The sequence below is a fragment of the Pseudophryne corroboree genome, unplaced genomic scaffold (assembly GCF_028390025.1).
Source record: "Pseudophryne corroboree isolate aPseCor3 unplaced genomic scaffold, aPseCor3.hap2 scaffold_294, whole genome shotgun sequence".
Taxonomy (NCBI): Eukaryota; Metazoa; Chordata; class Amphibia; order Anura; family Myobatrachidae; genus Pseudophryne; species Pseudophryne corroboree.
In genome coordinates this window covers 581,921-601,112 of record NW_026969607.1, presented here as the reverse complement: position 1 = coordinate 601,112, position 19,192 = coordinate 581,921, and the positions used below count along the sequence as shown (strand labels likewise).

Sequence of the window (19,192 nt, the reverse complement as noted above, 5' to 3'; positions counted from 1 at the left end):
GCGGCTCAAGAAAAGAGAAGTGGAAACAGACAGCAAACTAGGCTGGAGAGAGACCTGAGACAAAGAGATCTGAATTATACGAGAGCCGACCAGAGGAAACACAAATTATGTAATCAAGTGTCCCACATTTGGGGAACACGTAGGAGCAGCACACCCAGAGTGCATTGCCCTGGGAGAAGCACCTTCCTGATCATAGTATCTCACCTGGCAGGTATGTAGGAGTTGGGCTAGAGCTGGGGAGGGTCGCTGTTCGGGCACCCCCCTGTCAAGTGAAGGAGATCCAACTGAGGCAGCACAAGGAAACTCTCAAAAAAAGAACAAGGCTAGAGGAAGATCTGAGACAAAGAAATCTGACTTTTACCAGAGCTGACCAGAGGAAAGCACAAACACAGTCCCCCACTACCACAAATAATGCAGTCGAGTTTCCCACATTTGGGGAAATCACAGGGGTCAGCATACCCAGAATGCAATGAATGAACCTCACCCTGGGAGAACAATCTTCATGACAATGGTATCTCCTATGCAAAATAAGTATGATTTGGGATAGGGCTGGGGAGGGCCGCTGCTCAGGCACATCTCTGTCAAGTAAAGGAGATTCAACTGAGGCAGCACAAGGGAACTCTCATCTGGGGACAACAACTGCAGGGAGAACACATATTTTCAGATGAACATGGGAGAGCAGAAGGCTGCCTAATACTGAAGCACCCCCAAACAACAAACCAAATGCAACAACTAGTACAAGCATTCCTGGGAAAAGGTCTGCAGAAGACGGATTTGCATACGGTGATGTCATCCAAGCAGTGGGCCAAAGTTGGCTGGAACCCTCATCTGCATATGAAAAGAGAAAAGGGGTATGCAGGGCATGGCGGCCTTTTGCGGCGCTTGGATGACCCTTAGTTTGCATTAAACACCTCCACCCTCCGTCGGTGTGGGGCTCATGTTGGCTATGCCCCAGCCCCTGAAGCATTCAAGCTGATTTCTTGCAGCAGCTGGGCACTGTAACAGCTCCAGAGCTGCTCTGAAAGGCAAGTAAAAGGGTGTGGGCCCTGCAGCACTACCTGTAGTTTGCATTGTGCGTTGGAAGGACAAAGTAAGCAGACAGGAGAAGTCAGGAGAGTGCACAAGGGCATAGAAGGCAGCGGCTCAAGAAAAGAGAAGTGGAAACAGACAGCAAACTAGGCTGGAGAGAGACCTGAGACAAAGAGATCTGAATTATACGAGAGCCGACCAGGGGAAACACAAATTATGCAGTCAAGTTTCCCACATTTGGGGAAATCGCAGGAGCAGCACACCCAGAGTGCAATGGGTGAGCCTTGCCCTGGGAGAAGCACCTTCATGATCATAGTATCTCACCTGGTAGGTATGTAGGAGTTGGGCTAGAGCTGGGGAGGGTCGCTGCTCGGGTACCCCCCTGTCAAGTGAAGGAGATCAAACTGAGGCAGCACAATGGAACTCTCGAAAGAAGAACAAGGCTAGAGGAAGATCTGAGACAAAGAAATCTGACTTTTACCAGAGCTGACCAGAGGAAAACACAAACACAGTCCCCCACTACCACAAATAATGCAGTTGAGTTTCCCACATTTGGGGAAATCACAGGGGTCAGCATACCCAGAATGCAATGAATGAACCTCACCCTGGGAGAACAATCTTTATGACCATGGTATCTCCTATGCAAAATAAGTATGATTTGGGATAGGGCTGGGGAGGGCCGCTGCTCAGGCACATCTCTGTCAAGTAAAGGAGATTCAACTGAGGCAGCACAAGGGAACTCCCATCTGGGGACAACAACTGCAGTGAGAACACATATTTTCAGATGAACATGGGAGGGCAGAAGGCTGCCTAATACTGAAGCACCCCCAAACGACAAACCAAATGCAACAACTAGTACAAGCATTCCTGGGGGAAGGTCTGCAGAAGACGGATTTGCATACAGTGATGTCATCCAAGCAGTGGGCCAAAGTTGGCTGGAACCCTCATCTGCATATGAAAAGAGAAAAGGGGTATGCAGGGCATGGCGGCCTTTTGCGGCGCTTGAATGACCCTTAGTTCGCATTAAACACCCCCACCCTCCTTCGGTGTGGGGCTCATGTTGGCCATGCCCCAGCCCCTGAAGCATTCAAGCTGATTTCTTGCAGCAGCTTGGCACTGTAACAGCTCCAGAGCTGCTCTGTAAGGCAAGTAAAAGGGTGTGGGCCCTGCAGCACTACCTGTAGTTTGCATTGTGCATCGGAAGGCACAAAGTAAGCAGACAGGAGGAGAAGTCAGGATAGTGCACAAGGGTGTAGAAGGGAGGGGCTCAAGAAAAAAGAAGTGGAAACAGACAGCAAACTAGGCTGGAGAGAGACCTGAGACAAAGAGATCTGAATTATATGAGAGCCGACTAGGGGAAACACAAATTATGCAGTCAAGTTTCCCACATTTGGGGAAATCGCAGGGGCAGCACACCCAGAGTGCAATGGGTGAGCCTTGCCCTGGGAGAAGCAACTTCATGATCATAGTATCTCACCTGGCAGGTAAGTAGGAGTTGGGCTAGAGCTGGGGAGGGTCGCTGCTCGGGCACCCCCCTGTCAAGTGAAGGAGATCCAACTGAGGCAGCACAATGGAACTCTTGAAAGAAGAACAAGGCTAGAGGAAGATCTGAGACAAAGAAATCTGACTTTTACCAGAGCTGACCAGAGGAAAGCACAAACACAGTCCCCCACTACCACAAATAATGCAGTCGAGTTTCCCACATTTGGGGAAATCACAGAGGTCAGCATACCCAGAACGCAATGAATGAACCTAACCCTGGGAGAACAATCTTCATGACCATGGTATCTCCTATGCAAAATAAGTATGATTTGGGATAGGGCTGGGGAGGGCCGCTGCTCAGGCACATCTCTGTCAAGTAAAGGAGATTCAACTGAGGCAGCACAAGGGAACTCTCATCTGGGGACAACAACTGCAGGGAGAACACATATTTTCAGATGAACATGGGAGGGCAGAAGGCTGCCTAATACTGAAGCACCCCCAAACAACAAACCAAATGCAACAACTAGTGCAAGCAAGCATTCCTGGGGGAAGGCCTGCCGCAGATGGATTTGCATATGGTGATGTCATCCAAGCAGTGGGTCAAAGTTGGCTTCAACCCTCGTCTGCATATGAAAAGAGAAAAGGGGCATGCAGGGCATGGCGGCCTTTTGCGGCGCTTGGCTGACCCCTAGTTCGCATTAAACACCTCCACCCTCCGTCGGTGTGGGGCTCATGTTGGCTATGCCCCAGCCCCTGAAGCATTCAAGCTGATTTCTTGCTGCAGCTGGGCACTGTAACAGCTCCAGAGCTGCTCTGTAAGGCAAGTAAAAGGGTGTGGGCCCTGCAGCACTACCTGTAGTTTGCATTGTGCGTTGGAAGGCACAAAGTAAGCAGACAGGAGAAGTCAGCAGAGTGCACAAGGGCATAGAAGGCAGCGGCTCAAGAAAAGAGAAGTGGAAACAGACAGCAAACTAGGCTGGAGAGAGACCTGAGACAAAGAGATCTGAATTATACGAGAGCCGACCAGGGGAAACACAAATTATGCAGTCAAGTTTCCCACAGGAGTATATAGGATACGACCCAGTGGTACCTGATGACATAGATACTAACAGCTATTTAATAACATTACGCTAGAAAGTGATTATTAGCAACATATATATCTATATAAACAACCCCGCCAGGGTTGTGCCTTCAAAAATAATCACACACGGACACGCTTTTTAAACCTTTTTTTCACATCTCTTTATTCTTCTTATGCACATGTATGTTAGTTCTGTGATTTTAACCTTTATGTTTCACTGCAGTTTGGGATAATAATATTAATATTTATCCAATTTTAATACATACTTAATAAAGGTTATATTTTATGATTCATTCATTCTGTCCAGTGCGTCAACAGTGCAGATTTCTTCTTGTTTTTTCTCCCAAATTCTATAACAATGACAGTAAATGTTGTTTCTTTTCAAACAGAACTTTCTTGACCATGCTTCTTTCTTGAAAGATCTGGGAGCACATGGAAAACAGTACAAACCATGCAGTATCACAAGAGCCTTTATTTGATCTTTCATGAAGATAGAGCAGAATTGAGGACACGTCAACAATTTCTGCCGAAGGTGGTTCATCTTTCCACATGGTGCCTTTGGCCACTGACACCTTCGTTGAGTCAAAGTCTCTGGCTGTGGTCAGAACTTTGAAAATTTATGTCACCAGAACGGTTCAGATTAGGAAAACAGAGGCTCTGTTTGTCCTGTATGCTCCCAACAGGATTGGGTGTCCTGCTTCCATGTAGACCATTATGCGCTGGATCTGTGGTAAGATTCAGCATGCTCATTCCACGGCAGGATTGCCGTTACTGAATTAGGTGAAGACCCATTCTACTAGAAAGGTGGGTTCATCCTGGGCAGCTGGTCAGGGAGTCTCGGCATTGCAACTTTGCCGAGCAGCTATTTAGTAAACACTTTTGCTAAGTTTTAAAAGTTTTAGAGTAAAGGAGATTCAACTGAGGCAGCACAAGGGAACTCCCATCTGGGGACAACAACTGCAGTGAGAACACATATTTTCAGATGAACATGGGAGGGCAGAAGGCTGCCTAATACTGAAGCACCCCCAAACGACAAACCAAATGCAACAACTAGTACAAGCATTCCTGGGGGAAGGTCTGCAGAAGACGGATTTGCATACAGTGATGTCATCCAAGCAGTGGGCCAAAGTTGGCTGGAACCCTCATCTGCATATGAAAAGAGAAAAGGGGTATGCAGGGCATGGCGGCCTTTTGCGGCGCTTGGATGACCCTTAGTTCGCATTAAACACCCCCACCCTCCTTCGGTGTGGGGCTCATGTTGGCCATGCCCCAGCCCCTGAAGCATTCAAGCTGATTTCTTGCAGCAGCTTGGCACTGTAACAGCTCCAGAGCTGCTCTGTAAGGCAAGTAAAAGGGTGTGGGCCCTGCAGCACTACCTGTAGTTTGCATTGTGCATTGGAAGGCACAAAGTAAGCAGACAGGAGGAGAAGTCAGGATAGTCCACAAGGGTATAGAAGGGAGGGGCTCAAGAAAAAAGAAGTGGAAACAGACAGCAAACTAGGCTGGAAAGAGACCTGAGACAAAGAGATCTGAATTATATGAGAGCCGACCAGGGGAAACACAAATTATGCAGTCAAGTTTCCCACATTTGGGGAAATCGCAGGGGCAGCACACCCAGGTGAGATACTATAATCAGGACGGTGCTTCTCCCAGGGCAAAGCTCACCCATTGCACTCTGGGTGTGCTGCTCCTGCGATTTCCCCAAATGTGGGACACTTGACTGCATAATTTGTGTTTCCTCTGGTCGGCTCTCGTATAATTCAGATCTCTTTGTCTCAGGTCTCTCTCCAGCCTAGTTTGCTGTCTGTTTCCACTTCTTTTTTCTTGAGCCCCTACCTTCTATACCCTTGTGCACTATCCTGACTTCTCCTCCCGTCTGCTTACTTTGTGCCTTCCAATGCACAATGCAAACTACAGGTAGTGCTGCAGGGCCCACACCCTTTTACTTGCCTTACAGAGCAGCTCTGGAGCTGTTACAGTGCCCAGCTGCTGCAAGAAATCAGCTTGAATGCTTCATGGGATGGGGCATGGCCAACATGAGCCCCACACCAAAGGAGGGTGGGGGTGTTTAATGCGATCTAGGGGTCATCCAAGCACCGCAAAAGGCTGCCATGCCCTGCACGCCCCTTTTCTCTTTTCATATGCAGATGAGGGTTGAAGCCAACTTTGACCCACTGCTTGGATAACATCACCATATGCAAATCCATCTGCTGCAGGCCTTCCCCCAGGAATGCTTGCACTAGTTGTTGCATTTGGTTTGTTGTTTGGGGGTGCTTCAGTATTAGGCAGCCTTCTGCCCTCCCATGTTCATCTGAAAATATGTGTTCTCCCTGCAGTTGTTGTCCCCAGATGAGAGTTCCCTTGTGCTGCCTCAGTTGAATCTCCTTTACTTGACAGAGATGTGCCTGAGCAGCGGCCCTCCCCAGCCCTATCCCAAATCATACTTATTTTGCATAGGAGACACCATGGTCATGAAAATTGTTCACCCAGGGTGAGGTTCATTCATTGCATTCTGGGTATGCTGACCCCTGTGATTTCCCCAAATGTGGGAAACTCGCCTGCATTATTTGTGGTAGTGGGGGACTGTGTTTGTGTTTTCCGCTGGTCAGCTCTGGTAAAAGTCAGATTTCTTTGTCTCAGATCTTCCTCTAGCCTTGTTCTTCTTTCGAGAGTTCCATTGTGCTGCCTCAGTTGGATCTCCTTCACTTGACAGGGGGGTGCCCGAGCAGCGACCCTCCCCAGCTCTAGCCCAACTCCTACTTACCTGCCAGGTGAGATACTATGATCTTGAAGGTGCTTCTCCCAGGGCAAGGCTCACCCATTGCACTCTGGGTGTGCTGCCCCTGCGATTTCCCCAAATGTGGGAAACTTGACTGCATAATTTGTGTTTCCCCTGGTCGACTCTCGTATAATTCAGATCTCTTTGTCTCAGGTCTCTCTCCAGCCTAGTTTGCTGTCTGTTTCCACTTCTCTTTTCTTGAGCCGCTCCCTTCTATGCCCTTGCGCACTATCCTGACTTCTCCCGTCTGCTTACTTTGTGCCTTCCAACGCACAATGCGAACTACAGGTAGTGCTGCAGGGCCCACACCCTTTTATTTGCCTTACAGAGCAGCTCTGGATCTGTTACAGTGCCCAGCTGCTGCAAGAAATCAGCTTGAATGCTTCAGGGGCTGGGGCATAGCCAACATGAGCCCCACACCGAAGGAGGGTGGAGGTGTTTAATGCGAACTAGGGGTCATCCAAGCGCCGCAAAAGGCCGCCATGCCCTGCATAACCCTTTTCTCTTTTCATATGCAGATGAGGGTTCCAGCCAACTTTGGCCCACTGCTTGGATGACATCACCGTATGCAAATTCGTCTCCTGCAGACCTTCCCCCAGGAATGCTTGTACTAGTTATTGCATATGGTTTGATATTTGATGGTGCTTCAGTATTAGGCAGCCTTCCGCCCTCCCATGTTCATCTGAAAAGATGTGGTCTCCCTGCAGTTGTTGTCCCCAGACGAGAGTTCCCTTGTGCCTCCTCAGTTGAATCTAATTAACTTGACGGGGGAGGGGCTTGCCCGAGCAGCCACCCTCCCCAGCCCTATCCCAACTCATACTTATTTTGCATATGAGATCTCTATATCATGAAGATTGTTCTCACAGGGTGAGGTTCATCCATTATATTTTAAAATAGGAAGGTTCAAATTACATATTTGAATTGCATCTATGTGCTGGATTCAAATGTCCCCCCCCCCTTCCTTTCTCAATTGTGCCCGTCAGCAGCTATTCTAAGGTTGCTGCCAATGGGTGTGACACATTAATTTCTTCTGTGGGGTACACTGGACTCCACAAGGATTCACATTGGGGTGTAGAGTAGGATCTTGATCTGAGGCACCAACCGGCTCAAAGCTTTTGACTATTCCCAAGATGCTCAGCGCATTCTCCTCTATAACCCCGCTTCCATGAACAGGGAGCTCAGTTTGTAGTTGGTGCCTTCAGTAGCAGGCCACTTAACAGGGGCCTGCCTCAGGCAGCCTATTCTTAGCTATTAATTTTGACAAGAAAATAAGAACTTTTTTTATGAGAATCTACAAGGGCTGCAGCAGGCTAGGTCTAATAGACATCTTTACTGCAGCTTCATCACTCCCAGCGGCGCTGTATACTCCCGTGCCCTGGTTGCTGGATCACTGCAGCGGAGGCTCCGGTTTCTTCCTAAGGTCAGTCACACACACACCGCCCTTCCGGATCACGAGGCCGCTGATGAAGGGGAGCGTGGCCGTAGGGGGTGGACCGTGTGCGCACTGGCGTGGACACTGATTACTGGGCAGCCGCTCCACAAGCCACCAGGTACAGTTAAGGAGCACAGGTCTGGGGGTTTTTCTCCCATATTAAACCAATTTTGTACTGCCCGCAGCGCATTGTGATAGGTAATAGGGCCTGATTCAGGTTGGGTTGCAATCACAATAAGCGATCCAACTGCAAAAATTGCTAAGAGCATACGCATGTGCCTGCATTTTCTGCGGCACCCCGCAGAGAATGCGATCGCCTCTGCCTGTCAATCGGGGCAGGGGGGGAGAGGGGGGTCAGCAACACTCCATTTCCAAGTCAGGGATGGAGCGGTGCGGGGGCAAGGCTTCAAAATGGGGTCTGCAACGGAGGAGACACAGGGGGCGTGGTCACAGCGGCTGTATGACATCACATTCAGCCGCTGTGATCACAAAAATGGTGGCGGCTTCCTGCGCGCACATACAGTCTGCACCAGCAGAAGGCTACACCATTTTTTATGATCACGCTGAACTGCAGTGCGACTGCAATTACAGCATGGTCAAGAAGGGAGGCGTCATGCTGGGTGGCCATGTCCTGTCACTGTGCAGGAGCCAGCACCGCTCACACACTAGTCCCCGGGTGCAGCCCCCAACCCCCGGGACACCCGGAGCAACAAAATGTAGATTCAGGCCACCAGGCCACGCCCCTACCTATGAAACCATGCCTCCTTTTTACCATTGCGCTGCTTATCTGCGCGCACTGCATTACAATCTCCTTCGCCACCTCTCTGGGTGTCACCAGTGATAGTGACAGCTCTGCCATGCTTGTAGCAGCTGGTCCTAAGATCTACGCCTCAAGCCCTGAGTGTTTGCCCTTGTGATTTGTTGATCATCATAGCGAAGCAGATGCTTACAGAAAACTGCAGGGGCTTAGATTGAAAATAAAAAAAATTATGGGTATAAGGTAGAGAGGAGCGGGTTCGGTTCTCCGAGAACCGAATTCCCCACGAACTCCACGTGGTTTACACTGGTCCGAGGCAGGCTCGGTTGTTCCCGCCTGACTCGGAAAACCTGAACAAGGGAAAATGTCATCATCCCGCTGTCGGATTCTCGCGAGATTCGGATTTCATATAAAGAGCTGCGCGTTGCCGCCATTTTTACTCGTGCATTGAAGAGAGAGTGGAGAGGACGTGGCTATGTTCTCTCAGTGGAAATCTCAATATCAGTGCTCAGTATCAGTGGTTACTTATTGCTGCTCAGTAATACTAGTAGTGTGTCTCTCCTGCTCAGTGTCAGTTCTCAGTAGTATCCTCATCAGTGCTCAGTATCACTGCTCATTGTCTTGTGCTGCATTGTGGTGCTCAGCATACTACAGTACATTACTAATAGTCCAGTGCTGCATCTTGCTGCTCAGTGTCAGTTCTAGTATCCTCATCAGTGCTCACTATCACTGCTCATTACATTGTGGTGTTCTGTATACTACAGTAACATAGTAATATAGTAACATATAGTAATATAGTTTTTGAGGTTGAAAAGAGGCAAATTGCCCATCGTGTTCAACCTGTTTTAAGTTGTGATGATTCTACATACTTGCTGAATAATGTTTTATGACTAGTTAACTACTACAACTCATGTTACCCCCGGATTAACCATGTTGATATTTTAAGTATTATAACCTTGGATAGCTTTTTCATTCAGAAATGTATCCATTCCTTTTTTAAATCCAATTACAGAGTCCACCATTACCACCTTCCCTGGCAGGGAATTCCACATCCTGATTGCCCTAACAGTGAAGATCATAGTATCTCACCTGGCAGGTAAGTAGGAGTTGGGCTAGAGCTGTGGAGGATTGCTGCTTGGGCACCCCCTGTCAAGTGAAGGAGATCCAACTGAGGCAGCACAAGGGAACTCTCGAAAGAAGAACAAGGCTAGAGGAAGATCTGAGACAAAGAAATCTGACTTTTACCAGAGCTGACCAGAGGAAAGCACAAACACAGTCCCCCACTACCACAAATAATGCAGTCGAGTTTCCCACATTTGGAGAAATCACAGGGGTCAGCATACCCAGAATGCAATGAATGAACCTCACCCTGGGAGAACAATCTTCATGACCATGGTATCTCCTATGCAAAATAAGTATGATTTGGGATAGGGCTGGGGAGGGCCGCTGCTCAGGCACATCTCTGTCAAGTAAAGGAGATTCAACTGAGGCAGCACAAGGGAACTCTCATCTGGGGACAACAACTGCAGGGAGAACACATATTTTCAGATGAACATGGGAGGGCAGAAGGCTGCCTAAAACTGAAGCACCCCCAAACAACAAACCAAATGCAACTACTAGTGCAAGCATTCCTGGGGGAAGGCCTGCAGCAGATGGATTTGCATATGGTGATGTCATCCAAGCAGTGGGTCAAAGTTGGCTTCAACCCTCGTCTGCATATGAAAAGAAAAAAGGGGTGTGCAGGGCATGGCGGTCTTTTGCGGCGCTTGGATGACCCCTAGTTCACATTAAACACCTCCACCCTCCTTCGGTGTGGGGCTCATGTTGGCTATGCCCCAGCCCCTGAAGCATTCAAGCTGATTTCTTGCAGCAGCTGGGCACTGTAACAGCTCCAGAGCTGCTCTGTAAAGCAAGTAAAAGGGTGTGGGCCCTGCAGCACTACCTGTAGTTTGCATTGTGCGTTGGAAGGCACAAAGTAAGCAGACGGGAGAAGTCAGGATAGTGCACAAGGGTATAGAAGGAGGGGCTCATGAAAAAAGAAGTGGAAACAGACAGCAAACTAGGCTGGAGAGAGACCTGAGACAAAGAGATCTGAATTATATGAGAGCCGACCAGGGGAAACACAAATTATGCAGTCAAGTTTCCCACATTTGGGGAAATCGCAGGGGCAGCACACCCAGAGTGCAATGGGTGAGCCTTGCCCTGGGAGAAGCATCTTCATGATCATAGTATCTCACCTGGCAGGTAAGTAGGAGTTGGGCTAGAGCTGGGGAGGGTCGCTGCTCGGGCACCCCCCTGTCAAGTGAAGGAGATCCAACTGAGGCAGCACAAGGGAACTCTCGAAAGAAGAACAAGGCTAGAGGAAGATCTGAGACAAAGAAATCTGACTTTTACCCGAGCTGACCAGAGGAAAGCACAAACACAGTCCCCCACTACCACAAATAATGCAGTTGAGTTTCCCACATTTGGGGAAATCACAGGGGTCAGCATACCCAGAATGCAATGAATGAACCTAACCCTGGGAGAACAATCTTCATGACCATGGTATCTCCTATGCAAAATAAGTATGATTTGGGATAGGGCTGGGGAGGGCCGCTGCTCAGGCACATCTCTGTCAAGTAAAGGAGATTCAACTGAGGCAGCACAAGGGAACTCTCATCTGGGGACAACAACTGCAGGGAGAACACATATTTTCAGATGAACATGGGAGGGCAGAAGGCTGCCTAATACTGAAGCACCCCCAAACAACAAACCAAATGCAACAACTAGTGCAAGCATTCCTGGGGGAAGGCCTGCAGCAGATGGATTTGAATATGGTGATGTCATCCAAGCAGTGGGTCAAAGTTGGCTTCAACCCTCGTCTGCATATGAAAAGAATAAAGGGGTGTGCAGGGCATGGCGGCCTTTTGCGGCGCTTGGATGACCCCTAGTTCGCATTAAACACCTCCACCCTCCTTCGGTGTGGGGCTCATGTTGGCTATGCCCCAGCCCCTGAAGCATTCAAGCTGATTTCTTGCAGCAGCTAGGCACTGTAACAGCTCCAGAGCTGCTCTGTAAAGCAAGTAAAAGGGTGTGGGCCCTGCAGCACTACCTGTAGTTTGCATTGTGCGTTGGAAGGCACAAAGTAAGCAGACGGGAGAAGTCAGGATAGTGCACAAGGGTATAGAAGGGAGGGGCTCAAGAAAAAAGAAGTGGAAACAGACAGCAAACTAGGCTGGAGAGAGACCTGAGACAAAGAGATCTGAATTATATGAGAGCCGACCAGGGGAAACACAAATTATGCAGTCAAGTTTCCCACATTTGGTGAAATCGCTGGGGCAGCACACCCAGAGTGCAATGGGTGAGCCTTGCCCTGGGAGAATCATCTTCATGATCATAGTATCTCACCTGGCAGGTAAGTAGGAGTTGGGCTAGAGCTGGGGAGGGTCGCTGCTCGGGCACCCCCCTGTCAAGTGAAGGAGATCCAACTGAGGCAGCACAAGGGAACTCTCGAAAGAAGAACAAGGCTAGAGGAAGATCTGAGACAAAGAAATCTGACTTTTACCAGAGCTGACCAGAGGAAAGCACAAACACAGTCCCCCACTACCACAAATAATGCAGTTGAGTTTCCCACATTTGGGGAAATCACAGGGGTCAGCATACCCAGAATGCAATGAATGAACCTAACCCTGGGAGAACAATCTTCATGACCATGGTATCTCCTATGCAAAATAAGTATGATTTGGGATAGGGCTGGGGAGGGCCGCTGCTCAGGCACATCTCTGTCAAGTAAAAGAGATTCAACTGAGGCAGCACAAGGGAACTCTCATCTGGGGACAACAACTGCAGGGAGAACACATATTTTCAGATGAACATGGGAGGGCAGAAGGCTGCCTAAAACTGAAGCACCCCCAAACAACAAACCAAATGCAACTACTAGTGCAAGCATTCCTGGGGGAAGGCCTGCAGCAGATGGATTTGCATATGGTGATGTCATCCAAGCAGTGGGTCAAAGTTGGCTTCAACCCTCGTCTGCATATGAAAAGAAAAAAGGGGTGTGCAGGGCATGGCGGCCTTTTGCGGCGCTTGGATGACCCCTAGTTCGCATTAAACACCTCCACCCTCCTTCGGTGTGGGGCTCATGTTGGCTATGCCCCAGCCCCTGAAGCATTCAAGCTGATTTCTTGCAGCAGCTGGGCACTGTAACAGCTCCAGAGCTGCTCTGTAAAGCAAGTAAAAGGGTGTGGGCCCTGCAGCACTACCTGTAGTTTGCATTGTGCGTTGGAACGCACAAAGTAAGCAGACGGGAGAAGTCAGGATAGTGCACAAGGGTATAGAAGGGAGGGGCTCAAGAAAAAAGAAGTGGAAACAGACAGCAAACTAGGCTGGAGAGAGACCTGAGACAAAGAGATCTGAATTATATGAGAGCCGACCTGGGGAAACACAAATTATGCAGTCAAGTTTCCCACATTTGGGGAAATCGCAGGGACAGCACACCCAGAGTGCAATGGGTGAGCCTTGCCCTGGGAGAAGCATCTTCATGATCATAGTATCTCACCTGGCAGGTAAGTAGGAGTTGGGCTAGAGCTGGGGAGGGTCGCTGCTCGGGCACCCCCCTGTCAAGTGAAGGAGATCCAACTGAGGCAGCACAAGGGAACTCTCGAAAGAAGAACAAGGCTAGAGGAAGATCTGAGACAAAGAAATCTGACTTTTACCAGAGCTGACCAGAGGAAAGCACAAACACAGTCCCCCACTACCACAAATAATGCAGTTGAGTTTCCCACATTTGGGGAAATCACAGGGGTCAGCATACCCAGAATGCAATGAATGAACCTAACCCTGGGAGAACAATCTTCATGACCATGGTATCTCCTATGCAAAATAAGTATGATTTGGGATAGGGCTGGGGAGGGCCGCTGCTCAGGCACATCTCTGTCAAGTAAAGGAGATTCAACTGAGGCAGCACAAGGGAACTCTCATCTGGGGACAACAACTGCAGGGAGAACACATATTTTCAGATGAACATGGGAGGGCAGAAGGCTGCCTAATACTGAAGCACCCCCAAACAACAAACCAAATGCAACAACTAGTGCAAGCATTCCTGGGGGAAGGCCTGCAGCAGATGGATTTGAATATGGTGATGTCATCCAAGCAGTGGGTCAAAGTTGGCTTCAACCCTCGTCTGCATATGAAAAGAATAAAGGGGTGTGCAGGGCATGGCGGCCTTTTGCGGCGCTTGGATGACCCCTAGTTCGCATTAAACACCTCCACCCTCCTTCGGTGTGGGGCTCATGTTGGCTATGCCCCAGCCCCTGGAGCATTCAAGCTGATTTCTTGCAGCAGCTGGGCACTGTAACAGCTCCAGAGCTGCTCTGTAAAGCAAGTAAAAGGGTGTGGGCCCTGCAGCACTACCTGTAGTTTGCATTGTGCGTTGGAAGGCACAAAGTAAGCAGACGGGAGAAGTCAGGATAGTGCACAAGGGTATAGAAGGGAGGGGCTCAAGAAAAAGTAGTGGAAACAGACAGCAAACTAGGCTGGAGAGCGACCTGAGACAAAGAGATCTGAATTATAGGAGAGCCGACCAGGGGAAACACAAATTATGCAGTCAAGTTTCCCACATTTGGGGAAATCACAGGGGCAGCAGACCCAGAGTGCAATGGGTGAGCCTTGCCCTGGGAGAAGCATCTTCATGATCATAGTATCTCACCTGGCAGGTAAGTAGGAGTTGGGCTAGAGCTGGGGAGGGTCGCTGCTCGGGCACCCCCATGTCAAGTGAAGGAGATCCAACTGAGGCAGCACAAGGGAACTCTCGAAAGAAGAACAAGGCTAGAGGAAGATCTGAGACAAAGAAATCTGACTTTTACCAGAGCTGACCAGAGGAAAGCACAAACACAGTCCCCCACTACCACAAATAATGCAGTTGAGTTTCCCACATTTGGGGAAATCACAGGGGTCAGCATACCCAGAATGCAATGAATGAACCTAACCCTGGGAGAACAATCTTCATGACCATGGTATCTCCTATGCAAAATAAGTATGATTTGGGATAGGGCTGGGGAGGGCCGCTGCTCAGGCACATCTCTGTCAAGTAAAGGAGATTCAACTGAGGCAGCACAAGGGAACTCTCATCTGGGGACAACAACTGCAGGGAGAACACATATTTTCAGATGAACATGGGAGGGCAGAAGGCTGTCTAATACTGAAGCACCCCCAAACAACAAACCAAATGCAACAACTAGTGCAAGCATTCCTGGGGGGAAGGCCTGCCGCAGATGGATTTGCATATGGTGATGTCATCCAAGCAGTGGGTCAAAGTTGGTTCAAACACCTTTGCAAAGTTCTATAAGTTTGATACCCTGGCTGAGGAGGACCTCCTGTTTGCTCAATCGGTGCTGCAGAGTCATCCGCACTCTCCTGCCCGTTTGGGAGCTTTGGTATAATCCCCATGGTCCTTACGGAGTCCCCAGCATCCTCTAGGACGTAAGAGAAAATAAGATTTTAAACCTACCGGTAAATCTTTTTCTCGTAGTCCGTAGAGGATGCTGGGTGCCCGTCCCAAGTGCGGTCTACTTCTGCAAGACTTGTATATAGTTATTGCTTACATAAGGGTTATATGTTAGTTTTCATCGGTCTTGGACTGATGCTATGTTGTTTTCATACTGTTAACTGGGTAGTATATCACAAGTTATACGGTGTGATTGGTGTGGCTGGTATGAATCTTGACCTTGGATTAACAAAAATCCTTTCCTCGTACTGTCCGTCTCCTCTGGGCACAGTTTCTCTAACTGAGGTATGGAGGAGGGGCATAGAGGGAGGAGCCAGTGCACACCCAGATCTAAAGTCTTTCTTAAAGTGCCCATGTCTGCTGCGGAGCCCGTCTATCCCCCATGGTCCTTACGGAGTCCCCATCGTCCTCTACGGACTACGAGAAAAAAAAAATTACCGGTAGGTTTAAAATGTTATTTTTTTCTCTGCAACCCACTGCTAAATTGTGCTTCCTAGCTGTTTTTTATAAAATCACTTAATTAAATCTAACTCTGATTACGTCAGAGAAGGCCAGGTACCCTACACCATAAGAGGGGGTTTGAAATTTTGACTTGTCTACTTAAAGATCACCAAAATCTGATGACAAGGTCAATTACATCCCTGGGTGGGATTGAACCACCAACCTTTTGGTTAATAGCCCATGTAAGTGCAAGAAATCCTGAAGCACTCACTCATCATGGGAAAGTACCAATGTGTTTCTTACAAAAATTCTCCAGATTATTGACTTTTTAAAGTTTTTCTAGGAAACGTTCTAGATGAATGATTATTAGCCTTTGTCAGTATTGACTTTTGCAAGGTGTCTCTGTGGCGCAATCGGTTAGCATGTTTGGCTATTAACCAAAAGGTTGGTGGTTCAATCCCACCCAGGGATGTAATTGACCTTGTAATCAGATTTTGGTGATCTTTAAGTAGACAAGTCAAAATTTCAAAAAAAACCCTTATGGTGTAGGGTACCTGGCCTTCTCTGATGTAATCAGAGTTAGATTTGATTAAGTGATTTTATAAAAAAACAGTTAGGAAGCACAATTTAGCAGTGGGTTGCAGAGAAAAAAAAATATGCTGGCAGAAAAGTCCAATTGAGTGATTAAACAGCTCTTCATTTTCTGATTTTATGTTTATGCTAACAAATTTGCTCTCTGAAAAGTGTCCACAAAGCCAAGTCTCTGATTAACACCTTTGTAGGAATGGTTTTTCACCTATTACTGAAATAAACTTGCTTCATTGGAAAGGCATCAAAGATGCATCCTCATTTCAATGTCTACTGAAATAATACAGGTTGACACCAGGAAACGTCACTGCATCCTTGCTGCTTCCTCATGGGGAAGTCTGTTTAATGTGAAAACAAGGTGATATCTAATCAGCACACAGGTAAGGAATTAAGAAAATCTTTCTTTATGGGTGAAGATGTTTCTCACAAATTGTTGTCCCAATGCATCATTGAAATTCAAGATGGAAGATGATTTTCATATATCACTTGTACATTTTGCATTGCTCTTCTGGTGACAATGTAGTTTGTTTTTGTCAATTACCATTTCAGTAATAGGGTAAAGAAAATTAAGTGGATTTTTTAAAGAAAACAATGCTGTCAATATACTATTAAAACAAATTAAAATGATAAAAGTTATTGTACTTTAAGTAAAAATAAAAGAGCCAAAATATCAATCCCAGTTTTTGATTACTTTAATTATAAAAAAAAAAATGCACATAGCAGAGGATAGTTTCGATCAATCAACCTCTGGGTTATGGGCCCAGCATGCTTCCATTGCACTACTCTGCTGCTCATGGAAGTGTAAGAGATCCTGAAGACTAAATTGATTAAAGGCCTAAAAGTACTGGACTATAAGGAAAGACTTACTAGGCTGAATATTTATACACTAGAAAAGAGGTGCCTAAGAGGAGATATTATTAATATCTTCAAATATGTAAAGATACATAACAAAGAGTTATCAGAGGAATTATTTATTAAAAGAACACGTGGTCACTCGCTGCGACTGGAGGAAAGTTCAGAACGCAATGGAGGAAAGGTTTCTTCACTGTTAGGGCAATCAGGATGTGGAATTCCCTGCCAGGGAAGGTGGTAATAGCGGACTCTGTAATTGGATTTAAAAAAGGAATGGATACATTTCTGAATGAAAAAGCTATCCAAGGTTATAATACTTAAAATATCAACATGGTTAATCCGGGGGTAACATGAGTTATAGTAGCTAACTAGTCATAAAACATTATTCAGCAAGTATGTAGAATCATCACAACTTAAAACAGGTTGAACACGATGGGCAATTTGCCTCTATTCAACCTCAAAAACTATGGCCCTCATTCCGAGTTGTTCGCTCGGTATTTTTCATCGCATCGCAGTGAAAATCCGCTTAGTACGCATGCGCAATGTTCGCACTGCGACTGCGCCAAGTAACTTAACTATGATGAAAGTATTTTTACTCACGGCTTTTTCTTCGCTCCGGCGATCGTAATGTGATTGACAGGAAATGGGTGTTACTGGGCGGAAACACGGCGTTTCAGGGGCGTGTGGCTGAAAACGCTACCGTTTCCGGAAAAAACGCAGGAGTGGCCGGTGAAACGGTGGGAGTGCCTGGGCGAACGCTGGGTGTGTTTGTGACGTCAACCAGGAACGACAAGCACTGAAATGATCGCACAGGCAGAGTAAGTCTGGAGCTACTCAGAAACTGCTAACTCGTTTGTAATCGCAATATTGCGCGTACGTCGGTCGCAATTTTAAGAAGCTAAGATTCACTCCCAGTAGGCGGCGGCTTAGCGTGTGTAACTCTGCTACATTCGCCTTGCGAGCGAACAACTCGGAATGAGGGCCCATGTTACTATATTACTATGTTATTGTAGTATACAGAACACCACAATGCAATGAGCAGTGATAGTGAGCACTGATGAGGATACTAGAACTGACACTGAGCAGCAAGATGCAGCACTGGACTATTAGTAATGTACTGTAGTATGCTGAGCACCACAATGCAGCACAAGACAATGAGCAGTGATACTGAGCACTGATGAGGATACTACTGAGAACTGACACTGAGCAGGAGAGACACACTACTAGTATTACTGAGCAGCAATAAGTAACCACTGATACTGAGCACTGATATTGAGATTTCCACTGAGAGAACATAGCCACGTCCTCTCCGCTCTCTCTTCAATGCACGAGTAAAAATGGCAGCAACGCGCAGCTCTTTATATGGAATCCGAATCTCGCGAGAATCTGACAGCAGGATGATGACATTTTCCCTTGTTCAGGTTTTCCGAGTCAGGCGGGAACAACCGAGCCTGCCTCGGACCAGTGTAAACCACGTGGAGTTCGTGGGGAATTCGGTTCTCGGAGAACCGAACCCGCTCCTCTCTACCTTATACCCATCAATTTTTTTATTTTCAATCTAAACCCCTGCAGTTTTCTGTAAGCATCTGCTTCGCTATGATGATCAACAAGTCACAAGGGCAAACACTCAGGGTTTGAGGCGTAGATCTTAGGACCAGCTGCTACAAGCATGGCAGAGGTGTCACTATCACTGGTGACACCCAGAGAGGTGGCGAGGGAGATTGTAATGCAGTGCGCGCAGATAAGCAGCGCAATGGTAAAAAGGAGGCATGGTTTCATAGGTAGGGGCGTGGCCTGGTGGCCTGAATCTACATTTTGTTGCTCCGGGTGTCCCGGGGGTTGGGGGCTGCACCCGGGGACTAGTGTGTGAGCGGTGCTGGCTCCTGCACAGTGACAGGGCATGGCCACCCAGCATGACGCCTCCCTTCTTGACCATGCTGTAATTGCAGTCGCACTGCAGTTCAGCGTGATCATAAAAAATGGTGTAGCCTCCTGCTGGTGCAGACTGTATGTGCGCGCAGGAAGCCGCCACCATTTTTGTGATCACAGCGGCTGAATGTGATGTCATACAGCCGCTGTGACCACGCCCCCTGTGTCTCCTCCGTTGCAGACCCCATTTTGAAGCCTTGCCCCCGCACCGCTCCATCCCTGACTTGGAAATGGAGTGTTGCTGACCCACCTCTCCCCCCCTTCCCCGCCCCGATTGACAGGCAGAGGCGATCACATTCTCTGCGGGGTGCCGCAGAAAATGCAGGCACATGCGTATG

General features: G+C 47.9%; 13 non-coding genes and 5 pseudogenes across 13 annotated transcripts; 4 read left to right on the top strand and 14 right to left on the bottom strand.

Moving 5' to 3' along the window:
- Nucleotides 1-371: 371 nt before the first annotated feature.
- On the bottom strand, nucleotides 372-535 carry LOC135015026 (U1 spliceosomal RNA). Its single transcript, XR_010213376.1, has one exon. It is a non-coding gene; the product is annotated as a U1 spliceosomal RNA (small nuclear RNA).
- Nucleotides 536-1,205: 670 nt separating this feature from the next.
- On the bottom strand, nucleotides 1,206-1,368 carry LOC135015367 (U1 spliceosomal RNA). The gene has a single exon (XR_010213655.1). It is a non-coding gene; the product is annotated as a U1 spliceosomal RNA (small nuclear RNA).
- Nucleotides 1,369-1,520: 152 nt separating this feature from the next.
- Nucleotides 1,521-1,684, bottom strand: LOC135015013 (U1 spliceosomal RNA). The gene has a single exon (XR_010213363.1). It is a non-coding gene; the product is annotated as a U1 spliceosomal RNA (small nuclear RNA).
- A 702-nt stretch (nucleotides 1,685-2,386) lies between these two features.
- On the bottom strand, nucleotides 2,387-2,521 carry LOC135015302 (U1 spliceosomal RNA; annotated as a pseudogene).
- A 152-nt stretch (nucleotides 2,522-2,673) lies between these two features.
- LOC135015098 (U1 spliceosomal RNA) lies at nucleotides 2,674-2,837 on the bottom strand. Its single transcript, XR_010213448.1, has one exon. It is a non-coding gene; the product is annotated as a U1 spliceosomal RNA (small nuclear RNA).
- Nucleotides 2,838-5,202: 2,365 nt separating this feature from the next.
- On the top strand, nucleotides 5,203-5,358 carry LOC135015432 (U1 spliceosomal RNA). The gene has a single exon (XR_010213685.1). It is a non-coding gene; the product is annotated as a U1 spliceosomal RNA (small nuclear RNA).
- Nucleotides 5,359-6,032: 674 nt separating this feature from the next.
- LOC135015142 (U1 spliceosomal RNA) lies at nucleotides 6,033-6,196 on the top strand. The gene has a single exon (XR_010213491.1). It is a non-coding gene; the product is annotated as a U1 spliceosomal RNA (small nuclear RNA).
- A 152-nt stretch (nucleotides 6,197-6,348) lies between these two features.
- Nucleotides 6,349-6,511, top strand: LOC135015233 (U1 spliceosomal RNA). Its single transcript, XR_010213575.1, has one exon. It is a non-coding gene; the product is annotated as a U1 spliceosomal RNA (small nuclear RNA).
- A 3,304-nt stretch (nucleotides 6,512-9,815) lies between these two features.
- Nucleotides 9,816-9,979, bottom strand: LOC135015029 (U1 spliceosomal RNA). The gene has a single exon (XR_010213378.1). It is a non-coding gene; the product is annotated as a U1 spliceosomal RNA (small nuclear RNA).
- A 691-nt stretch (nucleotides 9,980-10,670) lies between these two features.
- LOC135015240 (U1 spliceosomal RNA) lies at nucleotides 10,671-10,812 on the bottom strand (annotated as a pseudogene).
- A 152-nt stretch (nucleotides 10,813-10,964) lies between these two features.
- On the bottom strand, nucleotides 10,965-11,128 carry LOC135014973 (U1 spliceosomal RNA). The gene has a single exon (XR_010213322.1). It is a non-coding gene; the product is annotated as a U1 spliceosomal RNA (small nuclear RNA).
- Nucleotides 11,129-11,820: 692 nt separating this feature from the next.
- Nucleotides 11,821-11,962, bottom strand: LOC135015392 (U1 spliceosomal RNA; annotated as a pseudogene).
- A 152-nt stretch (nucleotides 11,963-12,114) lies between these two features.
- LOC135014971 (U1 spliceosomal RNA) lies at nucleotides 12,115-12,278 on the bottom strand. Its single transcript, XR_010213320.1, has one exon. It is a non-coding gene; the product is annotated as a U1 spliceosomal RNA (small nuclear RNA).
- A 692-nt stretch (nucleotides 12,279-12,970) lies between these two features.
- On the bottom strand, nucleotides 12,971-13,112 carry LOC135015187 (U1 spliceosomal RNA; annotated as a pseudogene).
- A 152-nt stretch (nucleotides 13,113-13,264) lies between these two features.
- On the bottom strand, nucleotides 13,265-13,428 carry LOC135014970 (U1 spliceosomal RNA). The gene has a single exon (XR_010213319.1). It is a non-coding gene; the product is annotated as a U1 spliceosomal RNA (small nuclear RNA).
- Nucleotides 13,429-14,119: 691 nt separating this feature from the next.
- LOC135015381 (U1 spliceosomal RNA) lies at nucleotides 14,120-14,261 on the bottom strand (annotated as a pseudogene).
- Nucleotides 14,262-14,413: 152 nt separating this feature from the next.
- Nucleotides 14,414-14,577, bottom strand: LOC135014969 (U1 spliceosomal RNA). The gene has a single exon (XR_010213318.1). It is a non-coding gene; the product is annotated as a U1 spliceosomal RNA (small nuclear RNA).
- Nucleotides 14,578-15,883: 1,306 nt separating this feature from the next.
- On the top strand, nucleotides 15,884-15,957 carry TRNAN-AUU (transfer RNA asparagine (anticodon AUU)). The gene has a single exon. It is a non-coding gene; the product is annotated as a tRNA-Asn (tRNA).
- The last annotated feature ends 3,235 nt before the right edge of the window (nucleotides 15,958-19,192 follow it).